Below are 18,162 nucleotides of genomic sequence, written 5' to 3'. Positions count from 1 at the left end.
TGATGAAACAGTGCCAAGTGAAACTATTCTATTTGTAAAGGTGACAGAAGGCAAACAGAAACAGCTGTTCTTAAAGATAACAGGACGTACAGAAGACATAAGCATTCGCAAGGAAATAAGTAAGAAAACATAATCGCGACCATTCAGGTAATAAATGTAAGTAAAAGAAGCTCATCTGCATTCAGTGACAGCGGAAGACGTGTTCTAACAAAAAGTTGCAAAAGAAATATGATGATTACTGACTATTATAAAACAGGTAATTAAGTAAACTCTTGTTGGAATCAATAAAACAGAACCAAATTAAACTGATTATTCTAATGATAACAAAATGAGCAACAAAGGAAACTTAGCTTTTTATAATGATCACAAAAATCGAATATTTATTCTTAATGATAAAAAAAGACAACAGCAGCAGCAACAGCAGAAAGACTTAAGATACCTTTAATGTTAAGCGAACCGCCAAAAGATATTCGCGTAAAAAGTAATTAATATAGAAAAAAAAATGTAGACTTCCGGGTTATGGTTCTGAATCCAGCTGGAATCCTGCTAACGGCATTTTTTTCTCTTGCATGACCATTTTAGTAGAAGTCATCCATTGTAAACAACACAACGACAATAACGGCAACAATAATTATGATGAGAGCTCCCGTAATACCTTAAACTAATTATCTATGGCTCACCTATGTAATAACCGGAGATGATCAGAATTCGTGCCGCCCTGGGAAATTAAGAAGAACGTAAAAGTAGCTACAAGAACCTGAGAGACTTACACGTGGCAGTCCTCTATAAACCCTAATATACCTACACCCACCTATCTTTCTATCTACAAATTTATCTAATCATTCTTACAAGCTCCTTACTGATTCAGTACTAACCACGTGATTACTAAGACCCACATTCTTTTTTTTTCTTTTTATGTAGGAGGGAAACTCTTACACTCTTTGGGGTCTCACCAGGATTATATTCAAAGACCACAGAAATTATTACTTCGGTTCTAATGAATTTTTTTTTTCTCTTTGCACATCTATAACCCAAAGAACCAAAAAAAGGAGACAAAAAAAACTTGAAAAACCCTCATAACTTGTACTACTGTGTTAAAGTAACCAAAAAAAAAAAAAATGAGGTAATTTAAGATGAAGCTTTTTAAGAATACCAACACAAGCCTATTCAAATATGTTCCAGTTACCTTCTCGTGAACCAAGCGACGAACTTTTTACGTAAACACGACAACAGAACAACACTGCAACCAGGCTACCGGGCGGGAGGGAGGGAGGGAGGAAGGAAGGGAGGGAGGGAGGGAGGGAAGGAGGGAGGGAAAGCAAGTGAGGAGAGGAAACGGTAGAAAAGGGAAGAGAGGACAGGAGAGAAAAAGAGTTATACAGATGGAAAGGAAGAAAAGAGAAACAAAAGTAAAAATAGAAAGGAGGGAGGAGGAGGAGGAGGAGGGAAAAAGAGTACTGAATGAAAAAGAGAGGAACAGGAAAAAAATTTAAGAAGTTAAAATGGAGAGAGAGAGAGAGAGAGAGAGAGAGAGAGAGAGAGAGAGAGAGAGAGAGAGAGAGAGAGAGAGAGAGAGAGAGAGAGAGAGAGACGAGGGGAAAAACAGGCCAGGTCCCTTCCATCTCTCTCTTGATGCGGAAGATTATGAGAAAAACGAACCGAATCATAATTATCTTACGGAAGAAAGACTGAAATTTTAATGATGCACGAGAGAGAGAGAGAGAGAGAGAGAGAGAGAGAGAGAGAGAGAGAGAGAGAGAGAGAGAGAGAGAGAGAGAGAGAGAGAGAGAGAGAGAGAGGCTTATAACATTAAAAAGTGACAAAGACTCCAGTAGCCTCGGTTAGGTTAGGTTAGGTTAGGTTAGGTTAAGTTCCTTGCATCGACTCAGTTCAATAAAAGTAAAAGGCAAGACGTGAGACGGAGAGAGAAAGGGAGAGAGAGAAAGAGAAATAGAGAGAAAAAAAAAAGGGGGAAAGGACGGAGGCTGGATGTAAGGAAATAAAAAAAAGAAAGGAAGCCCTGAGGTGAAGGAAAGAGTGAAGGAGAGAGTGAATGAAGTAAAGAAAAAAAAAAAAACGGAGAGGGAGGAGAGGAAGGAACATCTGGAGAGGAGGAGGTAAAAGATGCCCTAAGGATACGTAAGAGAGAGTAAACAGACGCTGACGGAAAGGGAAACATAAAGACTCTGAAGGAAAGGTGTGAAAGTATGGAAAGGAAACCCGATGAAGAGAGAGAGAGAGAGAGAGAGAGAGAGAGAGAGAGAGAGAGAGAGAGAGAGAGAGAGAGAGAGAGAGAGAGAGAGAGAGAGAGACGTCAAGAAAATCAACGTGAAGGGAGAGAAGAGTGAGAGGCGGCAAAGAAGGGGAGACTGGAGGAAAAAAAAAAAAAAAAAACAGTGAAAAGAGAGGCGGAAAGAAAAGAAGGAAATGGAGAAGTTAGAGAAACGTGAGGAAGGGAAAGATTGAAGGAAAAAGGAAGTTGAGAGGAGGAAGGATGGAGATGAAAGATACACTTAGTAAATGTGACTTTTTTCCCTCACCTGTCAATGAGTAAAGATTGGAAAGTTGTGGCTACTGGACTGCAATACTGAAGGAAAATGTGTTAATCAATATGTAAAGAGACACACACACACACACACACACACACACACACACACACACACACACACACACACTTTACAAGAAATGGTAAAAAAAAAAATCAATCAGTATTCCTCTTGATTAATAAACAACACACCGCAAAAATCTGAACAACAAATACTCAAGATAAAAAAAAAAACATTATAACACATACAGGTATCAACACAAATGAACCGTGAAGAAGGCGATTACAAACATACAAAAAAAGTTAATACATATATACATAAAACACTGATACAAAGCAGAGATATTAACAAAAAAAAAAAAAAAATGGATGCCTTTAGCTAAGATATTATCACTCCCAGGCTCACACGTTACAGAAAGTGGAATGAGTGTTTTGTGTGTTTCCCGTTTTCTTTCTTCCACTTCTTTCTCTGGCCAGCATAACATCACGTCGCCTCCTGTGCTCGCTGCCCGCGTCCAATGAGGCTTAATGACGCAGAACCCCCATCGGATTCTCCTCGGATAAGCCCGCCTCGCTGCTCTGCTTCTTAAAATAATACAGGGAAAAATAAAAGAAAATCAATGGTAAAAAAAAATAAAAATAAAAGGAAAATTAATGTTACATGTAATGGTCAAGAGAGAGAGAGAGAGAGAGAGAGAGAGAGAGAGAGAGAGAGAGAGAGAGAGAGAGAGAGAGAGAGAGAGAGAGAGCAGATAAAAACAATAAAAAAGATATACACTACTCGCATGAAAACAAAAAAAACAAAAAAAAAATCGATATCAGGGAAAATCACCCCACGTTACATTTTTCCCTCAATTACCACGAAGCTTTCTTTTTCCCTTTCATTTTTTTCTTCTTTTTTTTTCATCTTTTTGTTCCTGTATGAACCTGTACCCGTGTGGTGGCCGTGTCTGTCTTCCATTCGCCTGGCCATAAAGTCGCGGAGGGGGTGTCACGCATACAATTAGCTCATAAAACCAGGGGGAAAAAGTGGAGGAACTGGCGAAAAACCGGCTGATGGAGAGTGTCATATTGCGGAGGCCGTGGCGGAGGAGGAGGAGAAGGAGGAGGAAAAGATAAAGAGGAGGAAGATGAGAAGAGAGATGAATGTCAGAAACGAAGGAAGACAGTGAAAGACAAGAAGGAAAAGGACGAGCGAGAGAGAGAGAGAAATACTATCCTTCCATTCTACTATATAATTCAAGTCTCTCTCTCTCTCTCTTCTCTGCACCTCCACAGTTTCTTACCCATCTCTCTCATCCCCAAACCAGTGAGCCTGAAGCCTTCCTGCACGCCTCTATTCCCTCGCTCAGTGGTTCCCTCAGGCCCTTACATTTCATCCCTTGCTCGGCCGCGTCTACCGAATGTCGAGGGAATGCCTTGCGTTTCACCTTTCCCTGGCCGCCGCCGCCCCCGCTACCGCTCCCCTCTCCTTCGGATCAATTCGCTGAGGGATATTCCGGTAGAGTAACTTTCCGGGAAATAGTACACGGGGCGAGACACACGAGAGGCGAGAGCTTGATGAAAACCGTGGGAGTTTCGGCGCTGGTGTTCTATCATCGTGTAGCGGCGGCAGGCCAACACGTCTAATTAGAGAGAGATAATCAGATGAGGCGGATGTACGTACAAGTTTTACCTAAGTGCGAAGTTCCTGGTGGATCGTTAAAGTTATCATATGCATCAGGCGGAAGCTGTTTTCCCGACGTGCTGTGCTGAGGGAGTGACGAGGGGAGGTGGAAGGGAGAGAGGGAGGGAAGGAGGAAGGGAAGCCAGGAGGGGAAAGATGTATTATGAGGAACTAGGAAGGGAGGGAGGAAAAAGGAGGGAATGTGGAAGGGAAGGGGAAAGACTAGGAGGGGAAGAAAGGGGAGGGTAGAAGTATGAGGAAGAAAGAGAGGGAATACATACGAGGAAGGAAGGAGGGAAGGAAGGAGAATGACAAAGGAAAAGTTGAAAAGGAGGAAAGGAGAAAATATATACAAGGAGACTGGGAAGAATGAAGTGAATGAGAGAGAGAGAGAGAGAGAGAGAGAGAGAGAGAGAGAGAGAGAGAGAGAGAGAGAGAGAGAGAGAGAGAGAGAGAGAGAGAGAGAGAGAGAAGAAGTTAAGAGAAAGAGAAAGTCAAGGAAGGAGGAAGAAAGAAAGAGAAGGTAGGAAGAAAGGAAGGAAGGAAGGAAGGAAGGGAAAGGAGGTGGAGGAGGGAGGAAGGGAAAGACAAGAGGAGAAGGAGAAGCATACACCCTCAACACCCACAAGTGAGGGGGCGGATACAGCTCACCACATCCGCCTCCTCAGTGCTCTGCTTTTGCCTATTGTTTCGTCTTCTTTCCCAGGGTCATTTCCATCTTATACAAGCTGCATGTGATGGCTTATCATCTGCGCGGGTACTGGACTGGGCTGAGGGGGCCCGTTGTGACGCACGCTGTGTTTTTGTATTCACTCACACACTCACGCCAATGAAGGAGAACGCATAAACTCGCACACATACACGCCAAGGTCACTTCATCTTCCTCCCTCGTAATTTACTTATTCCTTGTATACTTGTGTGTCATTGTGTAGTTGTTTGTTTATTTATTTTTTTTTCATTCTCCACCTCGCCGACAAAGCTTTTCTCCTCTTTAGCGAGTTGTTAACGCTAATAATTACATTTTATCGCCTTCATCTTTGTGTTTATTATCCATTACACCGTCTCTTCCGCTGCTGTCATTTCTTCTCCTCCATCTTTTCCTCCGTTATCTTCTTCTCCTCCTCTTCCTCCTCCATACTGGTCCCCTTTTACACCTCCTCTTCCTTCCTCCTCCTCCTTCTCCACCACCAGTTTTTCCTTCCACTTTATTCCATTTATATCTTTCCCTCTCACAGTCACCTCCTCCCCTTCCACCTGTCCTCCACCTGTTCCTCCTCCACACTAATCAACTTTTACACCCACTCCACTTCCTCCTCCTCCACCAGCTAACCTGTCTCTTTCCCACTTTTCTCCATTTATCCTTTCCTTCCTTTTTTTCCCCTGTCCGTGTCTACTATGTGCACCCCCTTCCTCTTTCTCTCCCACCATCTCTCCTCCCTCCAGTCTCCTCTCTCCCTGTGACGCTCAACCCTTCCTCCTCCAGCCCCGCCAGACAGTCTCGCCCTCATCACCGCCTCATTACCTCTCGCCCCTCACCACCCCCCTTAACAATCGACTTTCGGCACATTTGGGAAATAAGGAGATAGGGGGCATAGACTAGGGGAACGAGAGAGAGAGAGAGAGAGAGAGAGAGAGAGAGAGAGAGAGAGAGAGAGAGAGAGAGAGAGAGAGAGAGAGAGAGAGAGAAACAGACGCACAGAGAGACTGAGAGATAGATTAAAAGGTGGAAAAAAGTTACCGAAATAGAATTCTTCCTCCTCCTCCTCCTCCTCCTCCTCCTCCTCCTCCTCCCCCCCCCAAAAAAAAAATGAAAAACTTTAATGTTCTTTGGCGTAAGTCATCAGGGTCTGGAGGCTTGTCATGCTCGTCTCAAAGGAGCTGTCTGAGGCGCCGCGCTCGCTGCTGGGTTGCTGCGAGAGGGAGTGAAGGCAGGGGACGCGAGGGGACGGTGCTCTCTGGTGGTTTCAGAGGAGGGGAGTGACAGCAGGGGCAGCAGCAGGGATGTGAGGGTGAATCTGTTTGTAGCAAGGTGTGTGCTAGAGTTGGGTTAAGTTAGAGTTGGTTAAGTTAGGTTACGTTTTTAAGTTATGGGGATTCGGTTATGTTAGGTCAGGTAAGGTTAATTCAGTTATGTTAGGTTAAGATAAGTTACGTACCTTAAATTTAAAGTTAATTTAGGTTAGGTTAGGTTACATAACTTAGATTTTGGGCTAAATAAATTTATATTCGTTTAGGTTACACAAGTAAAGTTCTTCAGTCAGTTTGGAAGTGTGAATTGAAGGTTGGGTTATAATCAAGTCAGGTTAAGTCCGCTGAGTTGGTCTTTGATTCGAGTGAGTAGATGAAAGTGTATGATGAATGAATACAGAGGTGTGAAGGTAGGCTGGCAGGTGTCGCTGGAGTGTGAGGTTAAGGTTAGTGACACGGCATGCAATGAATAAGAAATGTAACGATGCGGTGAGAGGTGTGTGTGTGTGTGTGTGTGTGTGTGTGTGTGTGTGTGTGTGTGTGTGTGTGTGTGTGTGTGTGTGTGTGTGTGTGTGTGTGTGTGTGTGTGTGTGTGTGTGTGTGTGTGTGTGTGTGTGTGTGTGTGAGGAGGTGAATGAAGTGACCAGAATAATGACAAGTAACAAAAAATAGTAAAAAAAGTGTGAGGTGAGTGAGAAGAGGTGAAGTAAATGACAAGATGCGAAGTGAATGGCAAGGAGAAGGGTGAAGGGTGGCGCTATGAAGGTCAGGTGGCGAGGTAAGTGAGGTGTGTGCGGCGGGGGAGATGAAAGGAGGTGTAATGGTGGATGCAGCGAGGAGGGCAATATGAGGGCGTGTGAAGGCCGCTCAATGGCGCTGCGGAGACTCAAAGAACCGGTGATGAATGTTACAAATTGTGGACGCAAGGTACAGCGGGCAACGGAAAATTAAGGCTACTTGATGTCCCACTGAAAAGACTCGGAATTCCCAAGTTGTCGCGCCGTGTATGCGTGAGTTACGTAAGGTCCTGAAAGATGTGGAGGCGACGTTCTTACTGTAAACACCGACAAGCAGGTCATCACTAAAGGAAGACGACAAGCTGAACACGACGCGTCACCTCCTGTACAACTAAATATAAATCTAGTAGCATTTTCTGTCAATGGAATAAAGTACATGAAGCCACAAGTTATGAAATGTATGTTGTGTGACCTGAAGATATTACTTTGGTGATTTGTGAAAGGTGGGAAGTTTTGATGTAAGCAGCATCACTACATAAAAAAAAAAATTTCACTTTAAAACGAGGCGTTAAGAAAAAAAATAGTCCTATCTTAAGGAAAATTATAAGTATTGTACTTAGATTTTATAGTGGAAAAAATGGTTCCTATTAAAACAGGTCTCCCTTTAATGAAGGAAAAAAATAATTACATAAACAAAAAAAGTGCGATTACCAGCCTTGGTGAGTTAGACGCGTGTGACACGTTGTTTACTGCACGTGGTGAGAAGTGACTCACGGTCGTGCTGCGTCACATTACCACCTGGCATTCAAAGTTTATTCCTTACAAAGCACATGAGCCTTACAAAGCATATGAGGAGCGACTCCTGTGTTTGTGCTGGTGCTGCTAGCAAATGTTGTCTAGACACTATCAAGAAGTTATTCGAAAGTATGTTTTTAACCCAAAACTTATCCATGCAGCCTTGAGAAGAGCAACTCACCAAACATGAAGCGGCACAAACATACATTATAATCACGCCGCAACTCTCACAGTTTAACTTCCAACTGATAAAACCGAGGTGCGTACACAGTTCCTCCTCGGAGACGTGCACACTGTACAGTCAGTATTGTCCCGAGCGTCGAGACACTCAACACTCTGAGGAGTTTAATTATGAACAAAATACTTATTCGATTTGAGTGTACAAACATCACACACACACACACACACACACACACACACACACACACACACACACACACACACACACACACACACACACACACACACTCGGCGCGCCACTCAGCCTCCAGGCCGGGGTATAGCGGGCGGAGCGGCCAGCGAAAATTACAGTTATGGCGAAAGTTTGGCAGACAGTTGCCACAAGTTTCAAGGATCAACAAAAACAGTTGGCGGGACAATATTTCTCGCCCCCACTGAAGAGTTTGGTGGCATTTGGCAGCTCCTCCTCCCCGGCTGGAGCAATTTATCTAATTTGTAGTACGAACAAAGCCGCTCTTTCTTATAAGCGTTTTGTGTGTGTGTGTGTGTGTGTGTGTGTGTGTGTGTGTGTGTGTGTGTGTGTGTGTACTCTTATCCTTCTTCACTTATATTTGTTAAATTCCTCCTTCACATATACATACTTGTTAAACACACAATCTTTCTACACTTATTTGCTAAACCAACACCCTCACACACTTCTATATGTTAAGCCCGCATCACCTACACTCCAACACGCTAAACCCATATCACTTATACTCCCAGCACGGTCATCAGCAGCAACTAAGTATATGTAGCAGCAGCATAAACGGCGGGGGTAAAGGGGAGGCAGATGCGGGGAGGCAGTCTAGGAAGTGAGGCAGAGCTTGGAATACCTACCCATTTACCTACGTACCTACCTATCTACACGTCCACCGCACCTCGGCATTCATAGAGCAACTTGAGCATCACACGCACTCTACTTGTTCTAACTTCTCTACTTGTGAAAATCGCTTTTAAGATACTCGCAGCGCCGCCAAGCCACGGGAGCCTCACATAATGGTCTTGCAAAGGTGATGTATGCGGTTCATAACACCACACTCTAGGCACCAATGACAGACGAACACAGTGACTTTCTCGTTACATGATGTGATTATATTTGTGACAGAATGTGATACGTGCATTTATTAGTTTTAAGATGATTATTATTGTACTATTTTTTTTCATTATTTACTATTAATCTCTGTTGTTTATTCATTATAATTTTTTTATTTTTCAATAACTTTCATTACTTGTCTATTCCATAACTCATTATTTTATTATTGTTTTTTTTTTCTCTTTCTTTTCCTTTCTTACTTCTCCCTCACAATTCTTACTGGCACCACATATTTTCCAGGGCAGCAACTAGTCGATAACACAATGAGCACACGGAATGAGAGGAACAAGTTATGCTGCGGACCGTTCACTTCAATACGTCTTACTTAGCCATTGACCGGTTCTCGCAGATATAGTAGCCTTTGTGTGACGGTGAGAGGGAGGTATGCAGTGACGTGTGTGTGTGTGTGTGTGTGTGTGTGTGTGTGTGTGTGTGTGTGTGTGTGTGTGTGTGTGTGTGTGTGTGTGTGTGTGTGTGTGTGTGTGTGTGTGTGTGTGTGTGTGTGTGTGTGTGTGTGTGTGTGTGTGTGTGTGTGTGTGTGTGTGTGTATCAGCTTGTCTTTTTTTTTTCTTTTCCGTCAGTCTGTTTTCATGTCAGTCAGTGTGCACGCCTGTCTATCAGTGTGTGTGTATTCCCGTGCATCTGTCTATTTACCTTCTTATCTGTCTATTATTCTATTTTTATGAGAATCTATCTATTTGTCTATTATTCTACCTGTGTGAGAGAGTATCTGTCTGTTTGTCTGTCTACCAGTATGTCTTCCTGTCTCGATCTGGCCATTTACCTGTGTGTGTGTGTGTGTGTGTGTGTGTGTGTGTGTGTGTGTGTGTGTGTGTGTGTGTGTGTGTGTGTGTGTGTGTGTGTGTGTGTGTGTGTGTGTGTGCCTATCTATCTGTCCTTATCTACCTGTACGTATATGTCTGTATCTCTCATTCTACCTTATCCGCCTTTCTGTCCGTCTGTCCAGCCGTCTACATGGCAGGCCATCCTACCTCACTAGCGATGAAGCGCCCGGACAGCCACGCATACACAATATTCGAGTAATGGACGACAGAGCGATAACCGTAAATCACTTGACGTGTAAAAAACAGCCCATCGTCTTGCACCTGAGCCACGCGCCTCCCTAAACTAGCCATGCCATTACCATACTCACTAGTAAGGAATAACAATGGGTCCGGCGCCTCGTGTTCGGGGGCACCACCACCACCACCACCACCACCTCACATCACGAGCGTAGCGGGATGTGCAAACTGCCGAGGCCCAAGCTGCTCTCCCTGCGGGGCTTCGATGTAAAATTTCATGGAAGTTAATATCACTCAAGGGACTTTCGCGAAATAGAATTCTCCTTATGACAGGTTCCCGTAAATGAATGTAAGGTAATTTATCATACGGGGATTTTTTTTTTTTTTCTAAGGGTTAGCGAAGGGGCATTCCTATGAGTGGAATGTTTATAAGGGAAATTTACCACGCAGGAATTAACATTATAAGCCTTTATGTTTGCTAGACGCCCACCGGAGACCAGGACCCAGGACTCCTTATATGTAAGGAGCTACGTATATATAGATTCTTCCCCTGCTTCTTTGGTTAGTGGTTTACCTTTCAAAAAGTAATAAATAGTAAACAAAAAAAATAATAAATTACAGTACGATGTAGTTTTCTCTCCTCACTCTGTACAAAAAGTCGATCCCTTAATATGGGAATATGTGTCACCTTATTGCTTCACATGTCCAGAGGGCTAAAAGAGAGGTGAGGTAATGGACAGGTTCGTTTAGGGCGCAATAATGAGATTATATGCCGCAGAGACAAAGCAGTGAGGACTCGGTGGCTGGGAATCCCAACTCTAGGAAAACACGATTTGTGAGTTTGTTTTGGTTAACGAGATGTTTTCAGTTACGAGTATTATTATTATGTCACACTGTTTCTCCTTTCCACAGTTGGCTTATAGCATGTGAAGAAAAATGTATTTTCTATGAAGTATATGAAAACACAATACGTATCTCTCTCTCTCTCTCTCTCTCTCATTTTTTTTTTTTTTTACCTTTTCATTTAAGGATTCTGAGGTTGATATGGCGGCTGATATTTTGTGTCTTATCAGTCCCACATTCGATGGTGTGTTCTGAATGAGACCTGAATCCTGAGACATACTGTTACGCATTTAAACTCTACGGTGGCAAAACTCACCACAAGTGTCCCGTGCAGCTTGACTGTATAAATTACTATCATCACTTTCATGAATCAAAAGGTAAAATTTGGAGATGCGGGGTATCGATCCCCGTACCTCTCACATGCTAAGCGAGCGCTCTACCATTTGAGCTACATCCCCTGGTGGAGGTGCCGGGGATCGAACCCGGGGCCTTTCACATGCAAAGCGAACGCTCTACCACTGAGCTACACCCCCTTGATTCTTAACGCGTTTCGTCTTGCTTAAATCCATCATACTTTCTTTATGGTTATATTTGTGTTTTTGGTGCATAATGATATACTATAGTGCAGATGTCGATAAACTGTTCCCTTAAACTTGCTTCAGGGAGCAATTTCTATTCCTTTTCAAGACTTTGTTCAACACTATTATGTGCTGCACCCACGTACAAGATAGTGGTGTTTACACACACCTGTATCTTTTTTTTTTTAACAAGCGTGAAAAAAAGATTTATTATTTCTTTATTTATTCATTTATTATTTCATTTTTACTGTGGTTCTCTCTCTCTCTCTCTCTCTCTCTCTCTCTCTCTCTCTCTCTCTCTCTCTCTCTCTCTCTCTCTCTCTCTCTCTCTCTCCTTACCTGCAGGCAATGAATCATGAATCAAGCCTGCATGGACTGATGGCTGCTGTCCTCTCTGTGTACAATATAAAACATAGCCAAGTAAAAAAAATAAATAAATAAAAATACATAATATCTTCTCATTCGAACAATTTCCTCCACCTAAGTATTACCAGAACATTTCCTTTTTACTAGCTTCGTCATTCCATATTTCGTTCACATTATAGCAAGAGAAGCTAATGTCTTTATTTACTTATAAACTTGTAAGAGTAATGACATACGTTTTTTTGTAAGAATTTTCTAGTTCTTACATGCTCCTATTTGCATAAAAATATACAAAATTATATGTTTACGAAGCTTAAACATAACATCACCACGATTACTTACGAGTGACGTGAGCGGCTCCCTGGCCAGCACCATGAGCAGGCAACACCCCTGGCAGGATTAACACATAACTTCCCCGCCCCTCCCACACTCACGCGAGGATGACGCCGCGCCGCCTTCACTGCCACTGACCCCAATCTCCTCGTGCATACTTATCAAGCTTTGAGATTAAAGAGAACGAGCAAAAAAGGGAGATTAAGTATACATTTTCAAAATGAGGCACGACATCCACGAACATGACTACTTCCGCTGCTGCTGCTACTACTACTACTACTACTACTACTACTATTACTACTACTACTACTACTACTAAGAACAGCAACAACAACAACAACAAAACAACAACAACAACAACAACAACAACAACAACAATAAGAACAAGGAATAAGAGAAAAGCGAGAAAGTGAAGAAGGGAAAGAAACAAATCAAGAAAAAGATAAATCCCCCTTTAACAATTCCCAGGCGCCGGACACGTGTGGGGAACCTCAATTACAACCTTGACTCAAACAGGTAAGAGCGAGATCCAGAGCCTCGTACACCAGGCATGATAAAGCTGGTAATGCTGGGAAGAATAGCAATATGAAGCCACTTAGTCTGCGAGAAAAATAACGACTGTAATTTTCTACTCTAAATGTGAGGACGAAAAAGGGGGATGGTTGTGTTGTTAGTCTGAAGGGAAAAAAAAAAAATATTATGATGCTTTGTGTGAGTTTTTAAGCCAGCGTTCAAAGTGACAATAGGAAGAGTATATACACAGGTAAGGTTTCTCTGTCTAATGTTGCTTTTAATTCGGTGATTTACAGAAATACTTATATAGACATGATGATATTGGGATAAACCAAAGGATGGAAAGAAAGGTACACCAAAAAAGATAAAAGCAGACAGACAGACGGATTGAGACAAGAGAGATCAAAACAGACGAAAAGACATGTGGAAACAGGAATACCAGGATAGACAAAAGCTGACAGAGAGATAGACAAGTGGGAAGAGTCAAGACATAAACACTTAGGCGGACACACTCAAACTCGCTAACAAATAAAGTCAAAGATAGATTGGTAGATAAAAACAAAATTCTCTCTCTCTCTCTCTCTCTCTCTCTCTCTCTCTCTCTCTCTCTCTCTCTCTCTCTCTCTCTCTCTCTCTCTCTCCGCATCATCAGGGCCAAGGTCGAACGCTAAAAATCATTCCAACGGCCTCATTTCATTAGCATAGTTATTAAACATTGAAAAAATTCATAACATATTGGATCCACGCTGTTTGCAGACACCCAACCGAACAATGCAAACTAATAACACATTGCACTTCGCAGCCTCCTGAAGATATAGGGCGTGACTGCGAGAGTGCATGGCTGTTCCTTATGAGAGAGAGAGAGAGAGAGAGAGAGAGAGAGAGAGAGAGAGAGAGAGAGAGAGAGAGAGAGAGAGAGAGAGAGAGAGAGAGAGAGAGAGAGAGAGAGAGAGAGAGAGAGAGAGAGAGAGACGGGAGAACCAGCAGTGGGAATGAAGAAGGAAGGAGAAGGGGAAGAAGGGGGAGGGGGAGGAGGCGAAGGAAGAGGGTGATGGGAAGGTGATGACCAGGATGGAAACCAGACGAACAGGAAGGAGGGGAGTGAGGCAAGCGACAAGGAGAATGACGAGGGAGGGGCGCTGGGGAGGGGACGGGGAGGAGGGAAGAGGGAGAGGAGGGAGAGGAGGGAGAAGAGTGACCATGAATGAAGAGAAGTGAGGGGAGGTTTGCATCACACTCCTTACCCACTCAAGTTTTCACTCTGTCGATAAAGGAGAGAGAGAGAGAGAGAGAGAGAGAGAGAGAGAGAGAGAGAGAGAGAGAGAGAGAGAGAGAGAGAGAGAGAGATGGGCATCAAGCCAAGCAAGGTGATACAAACAGACAACCACAAAAATAAAGAGCATAAATCTTTTCTTTCCCTGTTAGTTAAGATTTTACAAGTGGCTGTAAACACCACTAACTTTTTACCTGAGTACAATTTGTGATGTAGTTTTGCGCGAAGAACTGAATAGAAATAAGAAGTGCTCCAGTGGAAGAAAGCCTGAAGATATAATGAATAAACATCAAGTATCATAACATGTCTTTACCCACTAACACAAATACAACCATGATATAAATATGATGGATTTAATAGTAACAAAACGACGTAGTCTTCAAGGGGGTGTAGCTCAGTGGTAGAGCGTTCGCTTTGCATGTGAAAGGCCCCGGGTTCGATCCCCGGCACCTCCACCAGGGGATGTAGCTCAAATGGTAGAGCGCTCGCTTAGCATGTGAGAGGTACGGGGATCGATACCCCGCATCTCCAGGATCACCTTTTGATCCATTGCAAATTGTTTAGTCAAGCTGCGCGGGACACGTGGTGAGTTGTGGCACCGTAGAGTTTTATTACGTAACACTGGCTAGATTTTCGCCACCCAGTACACAGCAATACATTTGTGACTCTTCAACATGCTACAAACATACACAGTAGTTTCGCATACCTTGAATTTGGTGAAAAATAAAATAAAAATAAAATGCCCGAGTGGGGATTCGATCTCGAGCCGTTCCTGAGCTGCACGAGAGCTCTACTTACCGTGTGTGTGTGTGTGTGTGTGTGTGTATACTAAATACCCACGTGCCCGCCATACCCAGCTTATATAACTTCAATACTACACCTTGTGGAGGAAACGAACACACACACACACACACACATACACGGAGCCTCATTAAAACACTAAAACAGGGGACTTCAGCGGACCATAAACCAGCAAAATTTCCCTCAGGGGCTCCGCGGCTCCCATAAACAACGGTGGCACGCATAACACAGCACAAAAACGCCCACAAACACAGCACGTCCCCAATACATCCTTGTCCCACAAACACACATCAGGTTCTTCCACAAACAACCCGAGCAAAAGGACAGGGGGAGGAGGAGGAGGAGGTTAGGGTTGTGAGGGACGAGGAGGGATGAGGAGAAAGGACAGAATGGCAGGGAAGAGAAGGGAAGGGAGTGGATGGAAGGGAAGAGAAAGGAAGGGATGGGTGTCTGGCTGGCAGGGTTCCCATTCCTCGGCGTGGAGAGGCTGATCACTGATTTGATTGAAGGAGATGATTGAACGGGTACTGGAGAGAGAGAGAGAGAGAGAGAGAGAGAGAGAGAGAGAGAGAGAGAGAGAGAGAGAGAGAGAGAGAGAGAGAGAGAGAGAGAGAGAGAGAGATTGGGTGGGGACTGATTTATGAAGGAAGAAGAGAGAGTTAAGTGAGACATTTGAGATGGCAAGACCACTGAGTGTGAAAGAATTATCTCTTAAGACGAGTACGTGACACACACACACACACACACACACACACACACACACACACACACTTCACACTCACTTAAAACACGATAACAAAAAAAGTAAATAAATAAATAGACCCAGTAACTCACGACGAAAAAAAAAAAAAAAAAAAAAAGAATGGGAAAAATCTGACGTTATCCCTTCAAACGAAATAAAAGTCTCGAGAAAATCCTCAACCAATACCGCGCGGCAGAAAACGCGGCAAAAGACCGAAATAAAACTGTAAACACCCAGAGAAAAAGAAAACGAAGAGTGAAACACGACTAGTCTGGCAGGCAATGAAACACGCAAAGGAGGAGGAGGAGGAGGAGGAGGAGGAGGAGGAGGAGGAGGAGGAGGAGGAGGAATACAGAGAAAGAAAAGAAAAAGAGAGGGAAAGGGAAAGATGAAGAAGGAGACTGGGAAAGGAGTATTGGTGGCGGCTAAGGGTAAGATGGAGGAAGGGAGGAGGGGGGAGGGGTTAAAGGGACGCACTAAGGGGGAAGCAATCCTTTATAATGGATAATAGGGAATCGTGGGTCCATGGGGGCATTGGCGATGGGTGGGGAGGCCTCATTGTGCCCAGGGGGAGGAGGGCTGGGCAGCAGGACCCGAGTAATTGTGTTCGGCATCGCTCGCGTGTGTCTGAATGGCGCGGCGCGGTGTTGTACACAGAGGTTCAGGGGCACAAAAACATTAGCCTCAGACCGGGTGAGGAAGGCGAGGGATTAAGGAGGAGCAGCAGGCGGAGGGACAGACACTCGTAGGCCAGGCACACAGACAAACGGACGAACAGACGGACAGGCGGGTGTGGAAGTAAATATGCCTGTTGCAGTGTTGTGTGTGTGTGTGTGTGGTGTGTGTGTGTGTGTGTGTGTGTGTGTGTGTGTGTGTGTGTGTGTGTGTGTGTGTGTGTGTGTGTGTGTGTGTGTGTGTGTGTGCACTAGTGTGTGTAAAACCACCACGCACGTAAGCAGCAGAGGAAGGAAAATGTAATACCATCCATCAACTAGAACGCCAGCCGCCTTCTTTTCCTCCTCCTCCTCCTCCTGCTCCTCCTTAACCTTTGCACGTTTGTCTCGGTCACTGCGCGAACACTCCACAACAAGAAGAGACATCAAGGAAAATAAACACGAGGCGCACACAACCACCTCACTGACGCAATATAAATCAAATCACATCGGCAGGTGGCACAAGAAGTGATTTATCCTTCAGGCCTTGAAACACTTTACAGTGCTGGGGTGTGTAAGGCGGCGACTCCAATGAACGTAATGTTGCTTCTCGCAGTAAATCAATGAAAGGAAAGGGAAGGAGAGAGGAAAGAAATACACATTCATAAATTACTGTAAGCAACTCATGTGTTGTGAAGGAGGAAGAGGAGGGGGAGGAGGAGGAGGAAGAGGAGGAACGTAAACAAGTCATGTGCGAGGACGAGGACGATGAGAGGAAGCAAAAGGGGAAGGAGAATGAAGACAGAAGAAGGAAGTAAGGAAGACGAGTGGAGATTAAGAAAATAAATAAATAAAAAATGGACAGGGAAGAAGACGAGGAGGAGGAAATAGGAGAATACTGCATCCAAGAGAAGGAAGTGAGGAAGACGACACGTGGAGAAAGAAAATCGTGGAAAAGACAAGAAAAAGAAATAATAGGCGAGGAGGAGTCAAGAACTAATAATAGAAGAGGAGGAAGAGGAGGAAGGAAGAACCACTATCTCCGCAGAACCGAACAAGGGAGGCGAGAGTGGGTGGCTCCGAGGGCAGGACGTGTAACAATTTCAGCAAAAACCGGCGAAGGAGACCCACACTCCTTCCGCAGGACGCCGCCGGAACAATTAGACGCCCAAACCACATCCCGCCGTGCAGCCCTCCCCCACTAAGGCCCCTCTCTCCTCTCCCTCCTCTTCCAGTCCCTTTCCCTGCGATAACTCTCCCACACTCGGCCATTAAACCACCACCACCACCACCACCACCACCTCGGAGGATACAATACGCGGCTGACTTAACACTCTCCCTCTTCCACTTCCTAAAGATACAATGAAGACACTTCAGGTTCGTTAAGTGGGTCATTATTTTGGAGAGGATTAAAGTGGCCTTAATTTGGCTTGGTATTAAGACTGACGTAAAGGTGTTTGTGCTTCTGTTGCATCACGCGTCATGCATGTAGCGTTCGCGTCCTGGTGTGAGGAGTGCACTCAAACGCGTCATACACACACACACACTTACACACACACACACACACACACACACACACACACACACACACACACACACACATGCATATACAGGCGCAGCAGCAAAGGAGCCTGGCGCGTATATGCATGCACTCAGCGGCCAATGTGTACACAACTTGCACAGCTCCGTCTAATCATTATGTCTACGTACGGGGGCAAGGACACACACACACACACACACACACACACACACACACACACACACACACACACACACACACACACAGAGTCCCCCAGCGAGCCAACGCACACATGTACACAGAACCTTTTGTCGAGGAGCACGCCGCCGTGACTGACAGCCCCACTTGGCGGTCCCCGAACCCTCAGTGCTGGTCCAGGGCAAAGTTCACGGCTGCGTTGAACATAAATTACACTGTACAGACCACCGCGCCGCCCCGACCACTGAGGCAAGAAGGGACGGGGCTCGCTCACACTGCACGTCGACTGCTGCTGAGCGAT

At 44.4% G+C, this 18,162-nt stretch overlaps 1 protein-coding gene and 4 non-coding genes across 11 annotated transcripts in view; 2 read left to right on the top strand and 3 right to left on the bottom strand.

Annotated features, from left to right (window-relative positions):
• Positions 1-18,162, bottom strand: part of LOC135100010 (uncharacterized) — a 315,016-nt gene that overhangs the window by 90,262 nt on the left and 206,592 nt on the right. The gene's annotated exons all lie outside the window — the stretch shown is intronic.
• On the bottom strand, positions 11,274-11,346 carry Trnaa-agc (transfer RNA alanine (anticodon AGC)). Its single transcript has one exon. It is a non-coding gene; the product is annotated as a tRNA-Ala (tRNA).
• Trnaa-ugc (transfer RNA alanine (anticodon UGC)) lies at positions 11,350-11,421 on the bottom strand. The gene has a single exon. It is a non-coding gene; the product is annotated as a tRNA-Ala (tRNA).
• Positions 14,332-14,403, top strand: Trnaa-ugc (transfer RNA alanine (anticodon UGC)). Its single transcript has one exon. It is a non-coding gene; the product is annotated as a tRNA-Ala (tRNA).
• Trnaa-agc (transfer RNA alanine (anticodon AGC)) lies at positions 14,407-14,479 on the top strand. The gene has a single exon. It is a non-coding gene; the product is annotated as a tRNA-Ala (tRNA).

This window comes from Scylla paramamosain, chromosome 4, assembly GCF_035594125.1.
Source record: "Scylla paramamosain isolate STU-SP2022 chromosome 4, ASM3559412v1, whole genome shotgun sequence".
In the NCBI taxonomy this organism is placed as follows: Eukaryota; Metazoa; Arthropoda; class Malacostraca; order Decapoda; family Portunidae; genus Scylla; species Scylla paramamosain.
This window is presented reverse-complemented; position numbering and strand designations above follow the sequence as displayed.